The sequence below is a fragment of the Euprymna scolopes genome, chromosome 3 (genome assembly GCF_053919585.1).
Source record: "Euprymna scolopes isolate OS-2025 chromosome 3, ASM5391958v1, whole genome shotgun sequence".
NCBI classification, from domain to species: domain Eukaryota; kingdom Metazoa; phylum Mollusca; class Cephalopoda; order Sepiida; family Sepiolidae; genus Euprymna; species Euprymna scolopes.
In genome coordinates this window covers 46,475,735-46,494,602 of record NC_136484.1, presented here as the reverse complement: position 1 = coordinate 46,494,602, position 18,868 = coordinate 46,475,735, and positions in this window count along the sequence as shown.

Genomic DNA, 18,868 nt, shown 5'->3' with positions numbered 1-18,868 from the left:
ACTTTTAAACGTCCGCATTTGTTTACATTTTTAATCCAACCTCCGAGAAAATGACTTTCTGCATTTGATGCACTGCAACACCTGTTGTGGCTATACAGTCGAAACTGGAGTTGCCTCTTCACAGTGGATGATAAGGAGATCTAGTTGTGCCCAGTTACCAGGGTCCCCCTCTAGGCATAGCAGACAAAGTCTGATAGAAAGGCTAGCCAATATGGTCAGGGCTAACACAGCTGCAGGAGTTGTCAGAAAGGTGCTGCAGGGCTTCATCATCTGCCTATCAGGACTCCAAACCGGATTTTTGTCAGGGTTTTCTCCCTTTGTTTTTGCAATTGACAAGGCATCCACAAGGCCGTTGTTGAAACACAACTGAACACATAGAAATAAATAACTACAACATAAAAGAAAGGTAGAACAGATATAATGAGAGCAAGAAAGTATATACAATATGTACATAGAGTCCATTGGTAGAGTCATGGAGAAACTCTCCCTGGAGAAGGCGTCGGCTGGGTAGTCGTTGATTCTCGATCTCATTGTCTCTTAGAGTCTTTCGTCGAGTCTCTCCATGGGTCTCTCCTATCTTTACGGTACCAACCATATTTATATGGTTAACACTCCACATATGCTAATTAGGTGGATCCTACCACAACAGCAGTGGAGCTTTTTTCCCATAGCCAAGATAAGCGGAAAGCACATACAGTATCTAGAATTCCCAAATGGTCACCCATTTGATATTAGCCAGGCTCAATATTGCTTAACTTCGGTGATCTGACAAGAACCAGTGTGTCAACGTGATTATGCAGTATATATATATTTAGGCTTAAACTCAAACAAAATATATAGTCTAAAGAAGCTTTAAATAAAAAAAATGCAAAAAAAAAAAAAATAAATAAAAATAAAGAATGCAGTTTAGATTCCCGGAAGGAAAAAAAATATTAATTTTAACCTATCACACCTAAATAATCCGACTTCTAAAAAGTTTATAATGACCAAAGAGAATTCATTTATATATGGATGAAAAAAAAAAAAAAAAAAAAAAAAAAAGAAAAGGCCTTAACTAAAATTGTTAAATAGGAATAGACTTAGCATTTGCATAAGCCGATTTCGCAAAAGTCTTCAATTTCAAAACAGAATTTAACTACATACGGATGAAAAGAGAAAACCTTAACTAAAATTTTGTAAATAGAAAACGGGGATCATCAGCTGCTTACCGTGTAGCTGTTTCGGAAATTTAAAAACAGGACAGCTGTTAAATACATGGCTCTCCAGTGGATAATATCACTTCTCCAATAAAAAAAAATGTAAAATATATATATACAAACACACACACGCACGAAAGCACACACATACACACACGCATATATGTGTGTGTGTGTGTGTGTGTGTCAGTTCAAACAGACAGAAGTACATAGAAGCTAGAAGTAACGTTAAGAAAGAAATAGCAACAGCTAAGAGAGAATTTATGGAAACCACTAAAAAACTCATCGAAGCACAAAAACTAGGAATTTGTGACTTCTGGAAAATCGACAACAGTGTAGTAAATAATGGGCAATCAACAATTCCCCCACTAACCAACAATCATGAGGTTGTTTGCTCAGCAACCGAAAAGGCTAACATGCTGTTCAGTTGGTTTGCCTCAAACTCCACACTGGACCCTTCCAACCACCCCCTACCTGACTTTCTGTTACGGACAGATGCCACGCTAGATGATCTGAAAATCACACCTGCTCAGGTGCATGCTGTCATAAAAAACCTTGACACTTCAAAAGCATGTGGACCTAATCTCATCCCAGCTGTGCTATTAAAAAAATGCTCAGCCGAAATAGCTCCAGTTCTCTCCAAACTCTACAACAAATGCCTTAATGAATCTTACTTTCCGGGCTGTTGGAAAACTGCTTCTGTAGTACCAGTATTCAAGAATTCTGGTGAAAGAACTGACCCAGCAAATTATCGCCCCATTAGCTTCCTCCCACTTTTTGCCAAAATATTTGAGACCTTAATAAACCATGCTCTAGTCCATCACCTTACAGATGCTAAACTACTGACTGACCAACAATATGGATTTAGACAAGCCCGTTCCACAGCAGACATCTGAACTGTAATCTCTGAACGTATATACCATTCACTGGACAAAGCAGGGGAGGGCAGAGTGGTAGCTCTAGATATATCTAAGGCTTTTGACAGGGTATGGCATGAGGGTCTCCTCAGGAAGATTAGATCATACGGTATCACTGGTAGAATACTTAACATAATTAAATCCGTCTTAGATAAGAGAAAAATCCAGGTTGTCCTCGACGGTCGTACATCTAAACAATATGATATAAATCCAGGAGTGCCCCAGAGGTCTATCCTTGGACCTCTATTGTTCCTAATATTCATAAATGACCTCCCCGACAAAATTTCCTCTGAGATGGGTATATATGGTGATGACACCACACTCTATAACAGGCACGACAGGAAAACAAATGAACACATATCTAAAGAAATGGCAGAAACACTAGAGGATGACCTCCAATCTGTAGTGGAATGAGGACAAAAATGGATGGCCACGTTCAATGCCGCCAAGACTAAACTAGTTTCATTCAATAATTACAAGAAACCCTCTCTACCACCTATAGCAATGGCCAACGACTCTTTATCTGAGAATACGTCTTTCAAGCTCCTTGGCCTAACGTTCACAGGAAACATGAGTTGGAACAATTACATCGAGAGGATTGCCAGGGCCGCTGCAAGGAAGGTGGGCTCTCTCTACCGTGCTAGAAAACTACTAACACCCGAAAGTATCCTGTACCTCTACAAGGCCACCATTCGCCCATGTATGGAGTATTGCTGTCACATTTGGGCTGGTGCATCTGCTACTAGTCTTTCGCTCCTAGACAAGGTTCAAAAGAGAGTCGCAAATCTGATAGGCCCTGAACTGGCATCTAAGCTTCAGCCTCTGTCCCATCAGCGTAATGTTGCATCCCTCTGCCTGTTCTACAAGTATTTTAATGGTGAATGCTCTGGCGAACTGCAGACACTTGTGCTCCCACACCGTAGACACCCTCGACAAACGCGACAGGCAGCTAAATCCTACCCCCACACAGAGATCCCTAGATGTAAAAGATCTTTCTACTCAAGTAGTTTCTTCCCCAGAACCGCTAAACTCTGGAATTCCATTCCAGGCCACTGCTTCCCCAACTGTACTGACATGCAAAAGTTCAAGTGTAACGTGAACCGACATCTTGCTGCCCAAATCCCTACATAGTATCCCAATAGTTGTTGCCCCTGATAGTAGCCCACTACACCAAAGTGGCAATGTGCCTTGTTTGGGGTGAAAATGTAAAAAAAAAAAATTAGTTTCCTAGATGTAAATCAAATTAAAGGTGCTCAACGAGGACAGAGCTGGTATATAGTCTGTTTATTATACAAACATTATTGGTTACATATTTGCATACATGTTTCAGTGTAATTAGACCAGAAAAGGAGACATTATTTCAATAACATCTCGTTTTTCATAGCTTGCCATGACATATACTGACCCAACGCGTGACAGGTAGTTTAGTATATATATATATATATATATATATATATATATATATATATATATATATATATGTTGTTGTCATCCACATACAGTACTATTTCGTTGTATTACAACTCATCAGTGTGGCTAGACTAGCTTCTTTTACTAGCTGGGGATTGAACCTACAACCATCACGTTGATAGTTGGAAGTTATACCCATTGTTCCATGGGATTGGTGCTCGTAAATGGCCTCAACAAATGCTCATTTAAATAAACACTAACCCACCGTTTTTACAGTGCTCGAGCTGCTTGTTTATTTACAAACAAACAAGCACTTATTTCAATGTCTCCTTTTCTGGTCTGATGAGGTGATCTCTTTGAATTGAGATTCCACTGACACATGTATGCACATATGTAACAAATAATGTTTGTATATTAAACAGACTGTATGTATATATATATATATATATATATATATATGTACCCTTCTGTATGGCAGTGAAGTATGGACAACCTACAGCCACCAAGAACAGAAACTGGGCGCATTTCACATGTGTAGTCTGCGGAGAATTTTTGGAATTTCTTGAAATTACAAAGTTACAAACAATGCTGTGCTCGCAAGGGCTGGTATGGTATCCCCTCCATGTGTACTGTCCTTCGCCAAAGACGCCTACGTTCGCATGGACAATGGGAGAATCCCAAAAGACATACTTCATGGTGAACTCACCACTAGGAAAATTGGTCATCCTTACCTCCGTTGTGTCGACGTGTGTAAACGCAACATGACAACATGTGATATTGACCCTACCATTTGGGAGCCCAAAACTAAAGTCTGCAACATCTGGAGACAAGCGGTAACCAAAGGCCTTGCCATTAGCAAAGGGTCCATTGCAAAACGAGCGAAGATCAAAAGACTATTCAGGAAGGCCACTCAACAAAATTCAACAGACCACCATGTGATGCACCGACCTACACTTGCGACGTCTGCAACTGACACTGTAGTTTGGAAATAGGCTTATTTAGCTACAGAAGATGGTGTTCATTCATCTCTACAGGTGCAACAATATAGTCTCCAAGACTGACGGATACCAACAACAATGCACATGTGCATATATGTATAAATCTGTATATATATAGTGAAATCTTTGCAGTAGCACAAAGGAAGATGAAGCGTATAATGTTAGGCATCACTCTACAAGATAGAAAGACAAACATCTGGATCTGCTAACAAACAAGAGTTATTTACATCAATACTGCCATCAAAACATCCAAACACAGATGAGCAGGACATATAGCCAGACAACATAGCAACAGATGATCCATTGAACATAAGAGGCCAAAGGGAAGACCAAGAACGAGATGGAGGAACGACCTGATAAAACACATGGGTCCCAGATGGCAGCGTATAAGTCGGGACAGATTTAGATGGTTAAAGTCCAGAGAGGGGTTCTTCATTGAATGATAAAACCCTTCTACATTGAGTGATATATATATATATATATATATATATATATATATATATATATATATATATATATATATATATAAAAAATTCATTTTTTAATTAATCTATTTACTTATATGTATGTGTGTGTGTATGCTTCACTTTTAGTTATCAAGTAAGATCTTTGACGTACTTGCAGTTTCATCAAATACTTTTGTATGCAAAATCCGATCCCCCATTTTGCTAATTCCTACCCACTGATGAGAAGAAGGAAAGCATTTCTTCGAAACTCCGCAGATTAAGGACTATCCACTTATTAAGTATGTTTTTAACTCTTTTTCAAAGTGTTTTTTAACATGTTTTATTAACTATTTGCTCTTATATATATATGTATATATATGTGTGTGTGTGTGTGTGTGTGTGTGTGTATGTATATTTGTATGTATTCATATATATGTATGTATGCATTTACATGTGTACGTATTTATTTTATATTTCTCCTTATTTCATTTGGTTGTCCTTCAAAAACTCCTGCTGATAATTCAATTCTTAAATTCTTTTAAATTTCAGTTGATCTCTTTTTTGCTTAAAATTTTTGGCGCTTTTAACGTTATCTTGTCTGGGTCATTTTGACATTATTTTCTATCTTAAAATTATTCCAATCACAATTCAACTTTTTTCTTTTTTTTTTCTCCCTTCTTTTTCTTTCTTCTTCATCCATTTTCTTTAATTCAATCTTGCTTCGACAGTCGAGCTGTATATTTGTTCCATTTCTTTTTTTTGCAGATTTTATCTTTCTTTTAATAATATATTGGAATTCTTTTCCATTTCCTTGTACCTATTTGTGAATTATTCCACGGATTTCTGCCTTTTGGATTACTTTGAATCATCTTCCAATTACGTGATTCCCTTGGATTTTACTTGTGCGAATGGAAATTTAACTAACTTTCTTGGATTCTGCATCTTTGGATTTTACCATCATTGGAAATTTTACCCTTCACCAGAGTTTCCATTCACGTGAAATCACTTTTTTATTCACCCTATTCTCTCTGCTTCACTTTTTGTTATTAAGTAAGATCTATGACTTACTTGTAGTTTCATTTAATACTTTTGCAAGCAAAATCCGATCCCACATTTTGCTAAATCCTACCCTCTGATGAGAAGGAAAGTAGTTTTTCGAAAGTCCACAGATTAAGGACTATCCATTTATTTAGTGTTTCTTTTTTAAAATTAAATATGTTTTTAACTCTTTTTCAAAGTGTTTTTTTACATGTTTTATTAACTACTTGTTCTTATATATATATATATATATATATATATATATATATATATATACATATATATATATATATATATATATATATATATATATATATATATATATAACCCACCTAGTCGCATCAGGAGAAAGAAAAATATTTGGTGTAATCCTCCATTTAGCCTAAATATCAAAACTAATATACCTAAGGAATTCTTCAACATTGTACAAAACTCTTTCAAATAACCACACAGATATAGTTCTATTTTCAATAAAAATTCAATCCGGATTTCTTATTCAAAAATGCCTAATTTAGCACAAAGAATCTTAACATCTAATAACAAAAAAATTAAATCAGCCCAAAAAATCCCTTTCCCAATTAAACCCAAAACTAACTCTAATTGTAATAACAAACATCTTTGCCCACTCAATAATGATTGTATCCATAAAGATGTTATATATTCTTACACTATTACTGAGCTCCCATGCAATCCTCCCATAACAGACACTAATATTTTGTCTTCAAGTTATTCTTCTTCCAATCCTCCATCTGATATAGTTACTAATCCAATACACCATTCGAGCAGCCCTTCCATCTACAATCATACAACTAGTAATAATGATGATGATAATAATAATAATAATAATAATAATAATAATAATAATAATAATAATAATAATAATGAGAATAATAATATTTCTCCTAATAACCATCCTAACACTAACAACACTCATTATCCCCTCCAAAATAGTCCTCATACAGACATTGTCCCACCATTTGTTGAACACTATGAACAAAATTCAAACTATTTAACTAATACAAATCAGCAAATTAATATTAATACCAGACCTCGAGCTTTTAATAAAGTACATACATATATCGGCGCTACTTCAACATTAATTAAGAAAAGAATATCAAACCACATTTCTTCATTTAACAACCATAATTCTAATAATAACCAAGGAACTTCTCTAACCACTTTAATTAAAAAACTTAACTCTAACAATACTCCCTTCTCAATCAAATGGACTCTTATAAAAAAAAGTTAAGTCTTATACTCCAGGCTCTAAGTCATGTCGCATTTGCACAACCGAAGCTATAACTATAATTACTTCCCCTCTAAGTAACAATATAATAAATTCTAAAAATGAACTGATCTCTTTCTGTAAACATAAGTCCAAATTTAATTATGGCAATTTTGAAATTACATAGTTATTACTTTTACCCTTTATATAGATATAAAACATTTTTTTCTTTAACTTTATCGTTTTTCGACATACTTCTTAATACTTTATAATTTAATAATCCTTTATTTTAAATCTTTATCTCTTCTTTGCATGGCCGGTTTTTTATCTGCATTTTATGTTTTATTCTTTAAACTTTCCTATCTATCTAATATATCAATCTACCCACACTTTCATATCCTGTATGTATATTTACTTAAATTTTACTATATTTTTTTATTTTTACATTTTTTTTTCTGAAATTGCAGATACCGGCCATCTTCTCCCCTTAAATAATTTTTATTTTTATTTTTTATTTTTATTTTACTTTATTTTATATTATATATTATATTTTCTATTTTACTTTTTATTATATTTCATTTTTTTATTTATTTATTTTTTATTTTCTATTTATTTATTATATATTTATTTATTTTTTATTTTCCTTTTAATGTCGTTTAACAATTCTTGCTGACCTTTTTTTTAAGTGATGACCTGTACATTTCAGTTGACCTATATTATTTTGCCCTATATATATTTTCGCGCCTTTAACATTTCCTGTCTGGGTCAGTTTGACTTTTGTTTCCCTTTATTTTATATTTTATATTTAACTTTATCATTTTTTTTCTCTCCTTTCTCTTCCCAGATTTTTTTTATTTATAGTTATGTCTCGGAAGTAGAGTGAAAAACACATCTTATTTTTCTTTTATTAATATTATTTTTTCCTTGTACACATTTTTGTGAATTATTTCATGGATTTCTGCCTTTGGATTATTATGGACCATCTTCTTCCAATTACAGGATTTCCTTGGATTTTACTTGTACAAATGGAAATTCTTTTAACTTTCTTGAAGTTTTACATTTGGATTTTACCGTCACTGGATTTTTTATCTTCCACCAGACTATCCATTCATGTGTAATCACCTTTTTCTTTACCATATTCCCTCTGCTTAACTTATTTTGTTTTCAAGTAAGATCTTTGACTTATTTGTTGTTTCATCAAATACTTCTGCATGCAAAATCCGATCCCGCATTTTGCTAATTCCTACCCTCTGATGAGAAGGAGAGTATTTCTTCGAAACTCCGCGGATTAAGGACTATCCATTTATCTAGTGTTTCCTTTTCAGATTAAATATGTTTTTAACTCATTTCAAAGTGTTTTTTTTAACATATTTCATTAACTGTTTGCTCATATATATATATATATATATATATATATATATATATATATATATAGCTTACATGGAAAAAAATAGTTCATCAAAAGGCGATGAGAGTCATCAGAAGTCGAAATCACTAGTTAGTCACGTTCTCTTGATCTCAATTTGAGCGAGCTAATAGAACACTTTTGGACACTTAGTTAATTGGTCAGATTTTATTCCTCATACCTATGCTGTATGTCAGAGTCAATAACACATAACACAAAATACTGGTATTCTCGAATGGTCACCCATGTGGTACTTATCACACTGAATGTCACTTAACTTGGATGATCAAACAAGACTAGAAAAGGTACTGCTTGACATACGTGTGATTTGAACACAATGTGGCACTATCTATTATGCGAATCAGCATGGATGCAGTAATCACAAGATGATACTGTTCAGCAGGCAATATTAGCATTCATTGACAATATATATATATATATATATATATATATACTAGCATGAGTGCCCGGCATTGCCCGGGTATTTGGAGGTGTATGTTAAGCAAAAAAAAAAAAAAAAAAGCGGTCAATTTTTTTTAACTTTGACCCCTATTATGACCCCTTAAAATTTATTGTTCTGAGCTCAAATCAAGTTATTAAGTTAGATCCATGTCCAATGAACCTATACCTAAAATTTCAAGTGTTTAGACCCAAAAGTGTCGGAGGAGTTTGGTAGTTCTCAAAGGTCAAATCGTTGAACTTTGAGCCCTTAACAGCCAAATTTCTGACCGAAAACCGATCACATCGATTTTCCCTAATCTCAGTACCCTGTATATTAAATTTCGAGTCTGTAAACTTAAAATTGACAGTTATTGTGTAGGGAATGTACACAGACACACAGACACATTCGCTTTTATATATATATATATATATATATATATATATATATGTGTGCAAGTGCTAAGTCTATTCCTATTTAACAATTTTAGTTAAGGCTCTTTTTTTTCCGCATATAAATGAATTCTTTTTTGTCATTATAAAATTTTTAGAAGTCGGAGTATGTAAGTGGTAAGTCTGCGATAGGTTAAAGTTAATATTTTTTTTCCTTCCGAAAATTTAAACTGCATTCTTTATTTTTATTTTTGTATTTTTTTATTCAAAGCTTCTTTAGACTATACTAGCATTTCAGCCCGGCGTTGCCCGGGTATTTGGAGATGTATGTTGAACAAAAAAAAAAAAGCGGTCAATTTTTTAAACTTTGACCCCTATTATGACCCCTTAAAATTTATTGTTTTGGGCTCAAATCAAGTTATTAAGTTAGATCCATGTTCAAGGAACCTATATCTAAAATTTCAAGTGTTTAGACCAAAAATTGTCGGAGGAGTTTGGTAGAGTTCTCAAAAGTCAAATCGTTGAACTTTGACCCTTTAATCGCCAAATTTCTGACCAAAATCCGGTCACATCGGTTTTCCCAAATCTCAGTACCCTGTATATCAAATTTCAAGTCTGTAGACTAAAAATTGACAGAGTTATTGCGTATGGAAATGTACACCCACAGACAGACAGGCAGACACACACAGAGACACGTTCACTTTTATAGATATACTAGCATGTGTGCCCGGCGTTGCTCGGGTGTTTGGAGGTATATGCTGAAAAAAAAAAAAAAAACGTAAATTATTTTTTAAATTTGACTCCTATTATGACCCCTTGAAATTTGTTGTTATGGGCTCAAATCGAGTTATTAAGTTAGATCCATGTCCAAAGAACCTATTTTCCCAAATCTCAGTACCCTGTATATCAAATTTCGAGTCTGTAGACTAAAAATTGACAGAGTTATTGCGTAGAGAAATGTACATAGACACACAAACAGATAGACACACAGACACGTTCACTTTTATATATATATATATATATATATATATATATTAGTGGCCTGGAAAAGCCACAGAGACAACCAAGCAAAAAAACCCAAGCAAAATTGATCCCAAAACAGCAAAACTGAAGTTGGCTTGCCATGGCACTATATATACTTCCTAGAGCTGATGACTCAAACTAATTACCGGTTTGCAAACCTAAATTGCTTAAGGAGTAGATAGACTCCATATTCTTTCTTTGCCTATTAGCCAGGCGCAGAGATACTATCACAGGGATTCGACAGAAACACTCAGTCGTCGATTTTGTTTCCTGACTACTGCAATGAATGTATATAGAAGCTGGGAGTAACTGAAAGAAAGAAATAGTGACAGCTAAGAGAGAATTTACTGAAACCACCAAAAAACACATCGAACCTCAGAAATTAGGAACCCGTGATTTCTGGAAAATCTACAACAGTGTAGTAAATAATGGGCAATCAACAATCCCCCCACTATCCAACAATCATGAGGTTGTTTGCACAGCAACCGAGAAGGCTAACATGCTTGCCAGTCGGTTTGCCTCCAACTCTATACTGGACCCTGCTAACCACCCCCTCCCTGACTTTCCGTTGCGGACAGACGTCACACTAGACAATCTGAAAATCACCCCTTCTCAGGTGCATACTATTATAAAAAATCTTGAAACTTCAAAAGCATGTAGACCTGATCTCATCCCGGCTGTGCTATTAAAAAAGTGCTCCACCGAAGTAGCTCCAATCCTCTCCAAACTATACAACAAATGCCTTAATGAATCTTGCTTTCCCGCCTGCTGGAAAACTGCTTCTGTGGTACCAGTTTTCAAGAATTCTGGTGAAAGAACTGACCCAGCAAATTACCGTCCCATTAGCCTCCTCCCACTTTTTGCCAAAATATTTGAGTCCATAATTAACCATGCTCTAGTCCATCACCTTATAGATGCTAAACTTCTTACCGACCAACAATATGGATTTAGGCAAGCCCGTTCCACAGCAGACATTCTAACTGTAATCTCTGAATGTATATACCATTCACTGGACAAAGCAGGGGAGGGTAGCACGGTAGCTCTAGATATATCTAAGGCTTTTGACAGGGTATGGCATGAAGGTCTTCTCAGGAAAATCAGGTCATACAGTATCACTGGACGAATACTCAACATATATATATATATATACACTTGTGCCCGATATTATTCATACCCCCCTTGAAAATTGAGTTTATTAGGTGTAACTTTTGTAAGAATTTATTGTTTACGTCCATATTGATACATATTCTTAATAAACCTCTTCTGATCATTTTCGTCATTTTAAAATCTCGGGATACTTGTAATAAAAGAAATATACAGCTATTTATAAAATCTGCAATGTTCAAAAATAATCATACCCCCTTATTTTTTCAGTATTAATCGAATTTCTGACTGTTTGTTTCCTGTTTGATTCTTATTTTGAATGCTTTTATACAACCTTTGATTAATTTCATTTCGTTTTTTGCATTTTTCAGAAATTAAAATGATATCAACTGAAAACCAATAAAAGAATAAAAATTATTAGAATGGGGAAGAAAAAAGAGCTTAGTAATGATCTTAGGACTAAAATTGTGAATTCACATAAGGATGGTTTAGGTTACAAGTCAATTTCCAAGAAATTTGAGGTCCCTACAGCAACAGTACAGAGCATCATCAAAAAATTCCAGAGCCACCACACAACAAACAACTTGATTGGTAGAGGAAGGAAAAGGAAACTGTCTGCTAGAGCCACCAGGAATATTGTAAGAAGTGTTAATGCAAATCCAACCACCACTAATAAGGACATTTTAGAAAATCTGGAGTCTTCTGGCATAAAAATATCAAGGCAAACATTGCAAAGGACTCTGCATGAAAATGGTCTGAAAGGAAGAAGACCAAGAAGGACTCCATTGCACACCGGAAAACACCTTGCAGCACGTCTAAAGTTTGCTAGAACCCATGTGAATTCTCCAGAGTCCGTTTTCTCAAGTATTTTGTGGACTGACGAAACAAAAATTGAATTGTTTGGCCATATGGATGCTTCTTACGTTTGAAGGAAGAAAGGAGAAGCTTACAACCCAAAGAACACCATACCCACGGTGAAACATGGTGGTGGTAGCCTAATGTTTTGGGGCTCCTTTTCGGCTAGTGGTCCAGGTAGTTTGGTCAAGATAGATGGAACCATGAAGAAGGAGCAATATTTGGAGATACTCCAGAAAAACATTAGACAGGATGCGGAGAAGCTCCATTTAGGACCAAACTGGGTCCTTCAACAGGATAATGATCCAAAACATACTGCCAAAATAGTCAAGAAATGGTTTGAGGATAATCAAATTAATGTTTTGGAATGGCCTAGCCAGAGTCCCGACCTGAACCCTATCAAAAACCTCTGGCACATATTGAAAACTGAGGTTAAAAAGCGGAAACCTAGAAATTTGAGGGATTTGGAGAACTACTGCATTGAAGAATGGTCAAAAATCAGTGTTGATGCTTGTAAAAACCTTGTTGATAAATATCCCAAACGGTTATAGGCAGTTATTAAGAATAAAGGGCATGCTATTGACTATTAGTAAGAGAGGTATGAATAATTTTGAACTAGTGCCATTATTGTTTTTCTTTGTATAATGTTTCAAACTTGCATAATTTATTTATTTGTTGAGTTTAAATTAAATGCTTATGCTTGATTTATTGTTTGAAATCCCTTTAATATTGTCTATCTTCTGGTTTGAGCAATATTCTTATAGAAATCTCAAAGATCCGAGGGGTATGAATAATATCGGGCACAAGTGTATATATATAGATAGATATACCACTTTTTTTAACAATTTTATAAGTTTGAAATCTTGGCGACTATTGATCAGAATTTAATAAATGAAGGTTTGTTGGAAAGCTAATGACCTGAATAGTGTAGTTGGCTTTGTGATATTCGCCCTTAAGATTGCACATTATTGTTTCAAAAAGTGGGGGATCAGTTTTCTATATTAACGTAAAATGAACACCCACTTTATGACCAACTTCTTGGGGGGGAGGTCTGTTATTTTTTGTAGGGGTGATGTTTATTGTGGCCTGGTAGAATAACACAAAACCTACCTTAAAAAGCTTGTTTTCTATAGGTTTTCGAGTGTGCTGAAAACGGATATCTTTAAATTAAATTTTCTGCAAATAAGTATTTTTCTGGGTATTAATCAAAAATATGCATGCACTTGAGCATACCACAATGGCCACCACTTATAACATAAAAAATTAAATTGCTTAATATCCGGAAAAATATGTATTTGCGGAAAATTTAAATGGGATATTCATTTTCAGCACACCTGAAAACCTATTGAAAACAAGTTTTTAAAGGTAGGTTTTGTGTTGGTTTACCAGGCCACAATTACCAAATAAACACCACCCTTAAAAAAAAAAGGTGGCTATAAATAGGTGTTCATTTTACGTTAAATTAACACAAAAAAAATTAACCCCCAATTTTTCAAACTATAATTTCTTCATATCTTGGAAATAACTCATTTCCCGGGATTTTAACAGTTATTTTCGTTTTCAGCATCGTCAAAAACCTATAATAGTGGTAATTTTAAAAGAATTTTTTGTGGATAGAAAGATACTGCACCTTTACTAATATTTCAGTCATAGTTATTTGTTTTCTTAGTTTTGCATATGAATTACAAAATACCTGATATTTCCCCAAAACCTCTGACCTTTATGGAGGGGACACTAAAACTTGCTGCCATTGTTTCAAATGATCTGAAATAACAGCAAGGGGAGACTTCATTTCAAATATTTCTCATGTTATATCTCCCTCTTTTGAAAATAGGGTACAATTATGAATATCCCCAGTATCAAATAATCCTTATACACTGAAATTTGCTTGATATATGAAAACCAAAGAGGGAAGATATAACATATGATAAATATTTGGAATCAAGTCTCCCCTTGCTGTTATTTCAGATCATTTGAAACCATAGCAGCAAGTTTTAGTCTCTCCTCTATCAAGGTCAGAGGTTTTGGGGAAATATATATATATATAATTTAAAGGGGGTTAGAACAGTAGTCTAAAGAGCAGAGTGTATTTTAATGTGATAGTAAAATTACTAATTTAATTAAAATACAAGAAAAGAACAGTGCTCGTTGTAATTCAGATAAGAAGCTTGATAGGCAAATATCCTAGAGCTACTTTAATATTTAGTAATGTGATTGATAATTTAAAATTCAAATTAGAATTAAAAATCTGTTTCATAAGAAGGAACAACAACAAAGTCAATAATTTGTACGATCGTTGATTAATTATTGCCTTTGTTGTTGTTCCTTCTTATGAAACAGATTTTTAATTTTTAATTCTAATTTGAATTTTAAATTATCAATCACATTACTAAACACACACACATATATATATATATATAACTGATCACATATAATGATAGAAGATGTATCGAGACACAGGAATGGGTGTTTGATCTGGCATAATGATGATTCATTAAAATTGTGGGGTCTGCATACATGCCTGGTCCACAAAGTATGGAAATAAAAAAATTTTAAAAATCGTTTACAAATGTTTTTTATATAGATGTACATAATAATACTTTGATAAGTATGTTTTAACTTAAATAGGGATGGTACAATAAAATTGTGAGGGCTGCGTTCGCGTCTGGCCTCCATAGAATGGAAATAGGCACAAACTTTAATAAAGACTTTTCATATCTATCTGCATAAGTATACTTTGATAATTATGTTTCAGTTTGAAGAAATATGGTATAATAAAATTATGGGGTGTCCGTTCGCGCCTGACCTCCATAGAATGTAAATATGTCACAAAGTTTAACAAGGTTTTTTAATATAGATCCACAGAATATTGTGATAAGTGTTTCAGTGTGAACAGGTATGGTATAATAAATTATGGGGTTTATCTATTTTATTTTTACTCTACACAATGAAAACAGTAAGAAGATTATATAAAAAAAAGAATCAAAGTCAATTGAGATATTACATTTTTTATTGAATATACACATTTATGTTAAAGATATATATATATAACATTTATGTTAAAGATATATATATATATATATTATTTATATATATATATTTATGTTAAAGATATATATATATATATATATATATATATATATATATATATATATATATATTTGTTTCCATACAACATATCCATCCACCCTTTCCATTCATTCAAATTAATGGATTTTATAGAAAATGAGTCATACAAATTTGCATTTACAAATGTTGTTGGATCTCATCAATCAAATTAAAAAAAAAAAAAAAAACAGCAAATGATATGACATTTTTATCCAATAAAAATCATCATCTGGATTTATGAAAACAGCCATTTTGTATATTGAAAATTTTTATAAAGGAAGCAATAAATTTAGCAAAAATGATATTAATTTTTTCAGGAAAAATAATTCAAAAAATAATTTTTTTAGCATAGCTTTAGATTTTTAAGTCAATCCTAATATTTTTTTTCTGTTAAAAACATCTACATATTAATAGCAGTAACTACAAACTTCTCTATAAATTTAATCAGCAAGATGGAAGTAGCTTGCTTGCACTTTCTCTCTCAAATGTTGTTCTTTAATTATAGATAGCTATCTATAAAATTATATTATCAATTTTTTAAATTCAGGCCCAAGTAGCAAGCCATCTGACATATCAATACTTGATTCAGACTAGCCATTTAACAAAAAGAAAAAAATCCATGTTTATTTTCATGAATATATTTTATTTCAAGTAAATTTTATTAATGAAAATAATTATTCTGATTAAGAAAACTTTTAGATTGGATACATTTTTTAGTTGTCACTAAATAATGAAATCAAGGAAAATAATTCATTACATGAATATCTCCTTTTCATAGAAACAATCAGGTAATGAGGTAATGTCTTGACTTCTGAAAAAAAATAAATAAATAAATAAAAATAATCAACAAACAAGTCAGTCATTTTTAGTTTACACATAAACAATGACAGGTAGATACTACTAATTTCTAATAAAACCATAGAATTTACTTTTCATTGATTCTTCAAATATATCAAATTAAATTCAAGTTATTTATAAAAAAGAACAACCTAATGAAAAGAAAATCAACTATGTCCAGTTTTCGAATTGAAATTGTTTTAAATATTAAAATTTTGAAAGAATAGAAACCAACAAATGAAAGAAAGGGCTAAAAATCAAATATGCAATAAATGTTGCCATAGCCAATAAAAGTTACCCAACTCATTTTTGTTGTGTTTTATAGTTGTTTTAAATGCTCTTTTTTAATCCTAAATATTCAGTTTTTACGAGTTGTTTTACAAACAAGATGGTGGCAGGTTTGTTTTCCATGAAGAACACTGTAGGCCATAATCTTGTTTGTGAAACCGCTTGTAAAAACTGAATATTTGAGATTAAAAAAAAAATAATTTAAAACTACTTCAAAAGCAAAAAAAAAAAAAAAAAAGCCAGATAGGTATTAAAATAACATTAATTTATTGCACATTTAATTTTTTGAATATTTAATTTATTGTATATTTAATTTAATTTAGTATATTTTATTTAATCAGATAGGTATTAAAATAACATTAATTTATTTTATTTAATTTTTCCTTTAGTCGTTTGTTGGCTTCTCTGCTAAATCCAAACTTTTATGTACAAACTCAATTCACTGATCTTTCTACACATGGTCAATTTCTTTATCATCGTTTATAATTGATCAGCTTTTAAAAAGAAAAAAAAAAAAACATCAAACATGATTTGATCTCCCAACCCCAATTTAATATATTAAAACAGCCATTATGAAATATTTTCATTTTAAGGCTGTTTTTCTTTGAATTAGGTTTAATTCTCAAGACAACCAACAAAGATATGCAAAAATACTAGGTCCAATTTACAATAACATTGCTGCCCAATATTTTTTTAACAGTTCATGATTAGATGGATTTAAAATCGAGATAATTCAAACATAATAAATAAATAAAATTTTACGAGCTATAGTAACCATCTAGTCTTGAATTATAGAATCTGTTATGACAGTAAAACACATCAGCCACTTCTGAATCAAGCGATTTGTTATTTCTATTTAAGTTCAGTTATTCAGAAATCTGTTTTTCTTTCCAGGCTATTTTAGATCATAATTATGACATATTTTTTAGTAAATCGGGAATAAAAGGTTTTCTAAATCAATAAAATTTATGAATAAGAAAATGAATAAATAAACAATTTACGTCAGTGACAATTTTTAAAGTCCGTGTGAATAAAGAAAGAATAAAAATGAATGTCACAACCCTAAAAACAAGTACCAATTTTAGAATAGAAAATTTTTCCATTAAAAATTTTTTTTTTTTAATTTGAAAATCTTTCTGATGCTGATTTTAATTAAATAAACCCGATTTAAAAGCATTTTAATGATCCAATAACTATGAATTTATCTTTCTCTATAAAAACTGTCAAAAATGTTATTTTATGAATTCTAAAGATAAAATAAAGGATGACATTTTTACTTCAATAATGACTTATAAAACTTATTCCTTTTTCTAAATAAAAAAAACAATTTTGTTCAAAATTATTTCTGAACATTAAGCAATAGCTTTTGCTTTTGAATAATTTCAACAAGTTTTAATATACTCTTGCTGAATAAAATGTAAAAAACAAAATGGCAGTTTTAAAATGTAGAGAGATTAAAAAAAAAAAATTTTTTTTAGACAATATTAAAATTTTTTTTGATTTTCAGATGTTATTGTCAAACACCTTTAACTTGTGAGTATATATGTGTTTTCCAAATATTATATTCGTATTTGGTGAATATGACTATTTGTCTTCTCAAGAATATGCCTGCAACAAAAATCGAGGGTTAATATTAATTTTAAGGAAATCCTAAAATAATATGCTCTTCAGCATTATTCCAAAACATCTTATTACATCAACGCTTTTCAACGTTTTTTTTTTTTTTTTTTTTTTTTTTTTTTACAAAACTATGTGTAATTTAATAAATTTTTACCATTTATCTGATTATTCGGCTTACTGTTCTCATCTTAGATATTATTCTTACAACGATTGACTGATGTAACCTCCGACCTTCTTTAAGTACGTCTTGTTAAACTTAGGAATTTATATGGGATAATATCCAAGATGAAAATAGTAGTCCAAATAATTGAAGTAATACAAATTATCAATCTTTATCTCCAAATTCCAAAACATAGATGTAACCAGTTTTGTTGTCTATGCTAGTTGGAATTGATTCAGCACAACTATTTCGGTTTCAAGCAAACATGGCCGCTTTGATGTGAGGCATTATGGGAACAAATAAATTTTACAGAAAATAAAAAAAAAAAACGTTTGTAGAATAGGGACCTAAAGTTAATATGAACAATTTTATCCAAAATCTGCACAAAAATTTTTTTTTCACTCTTA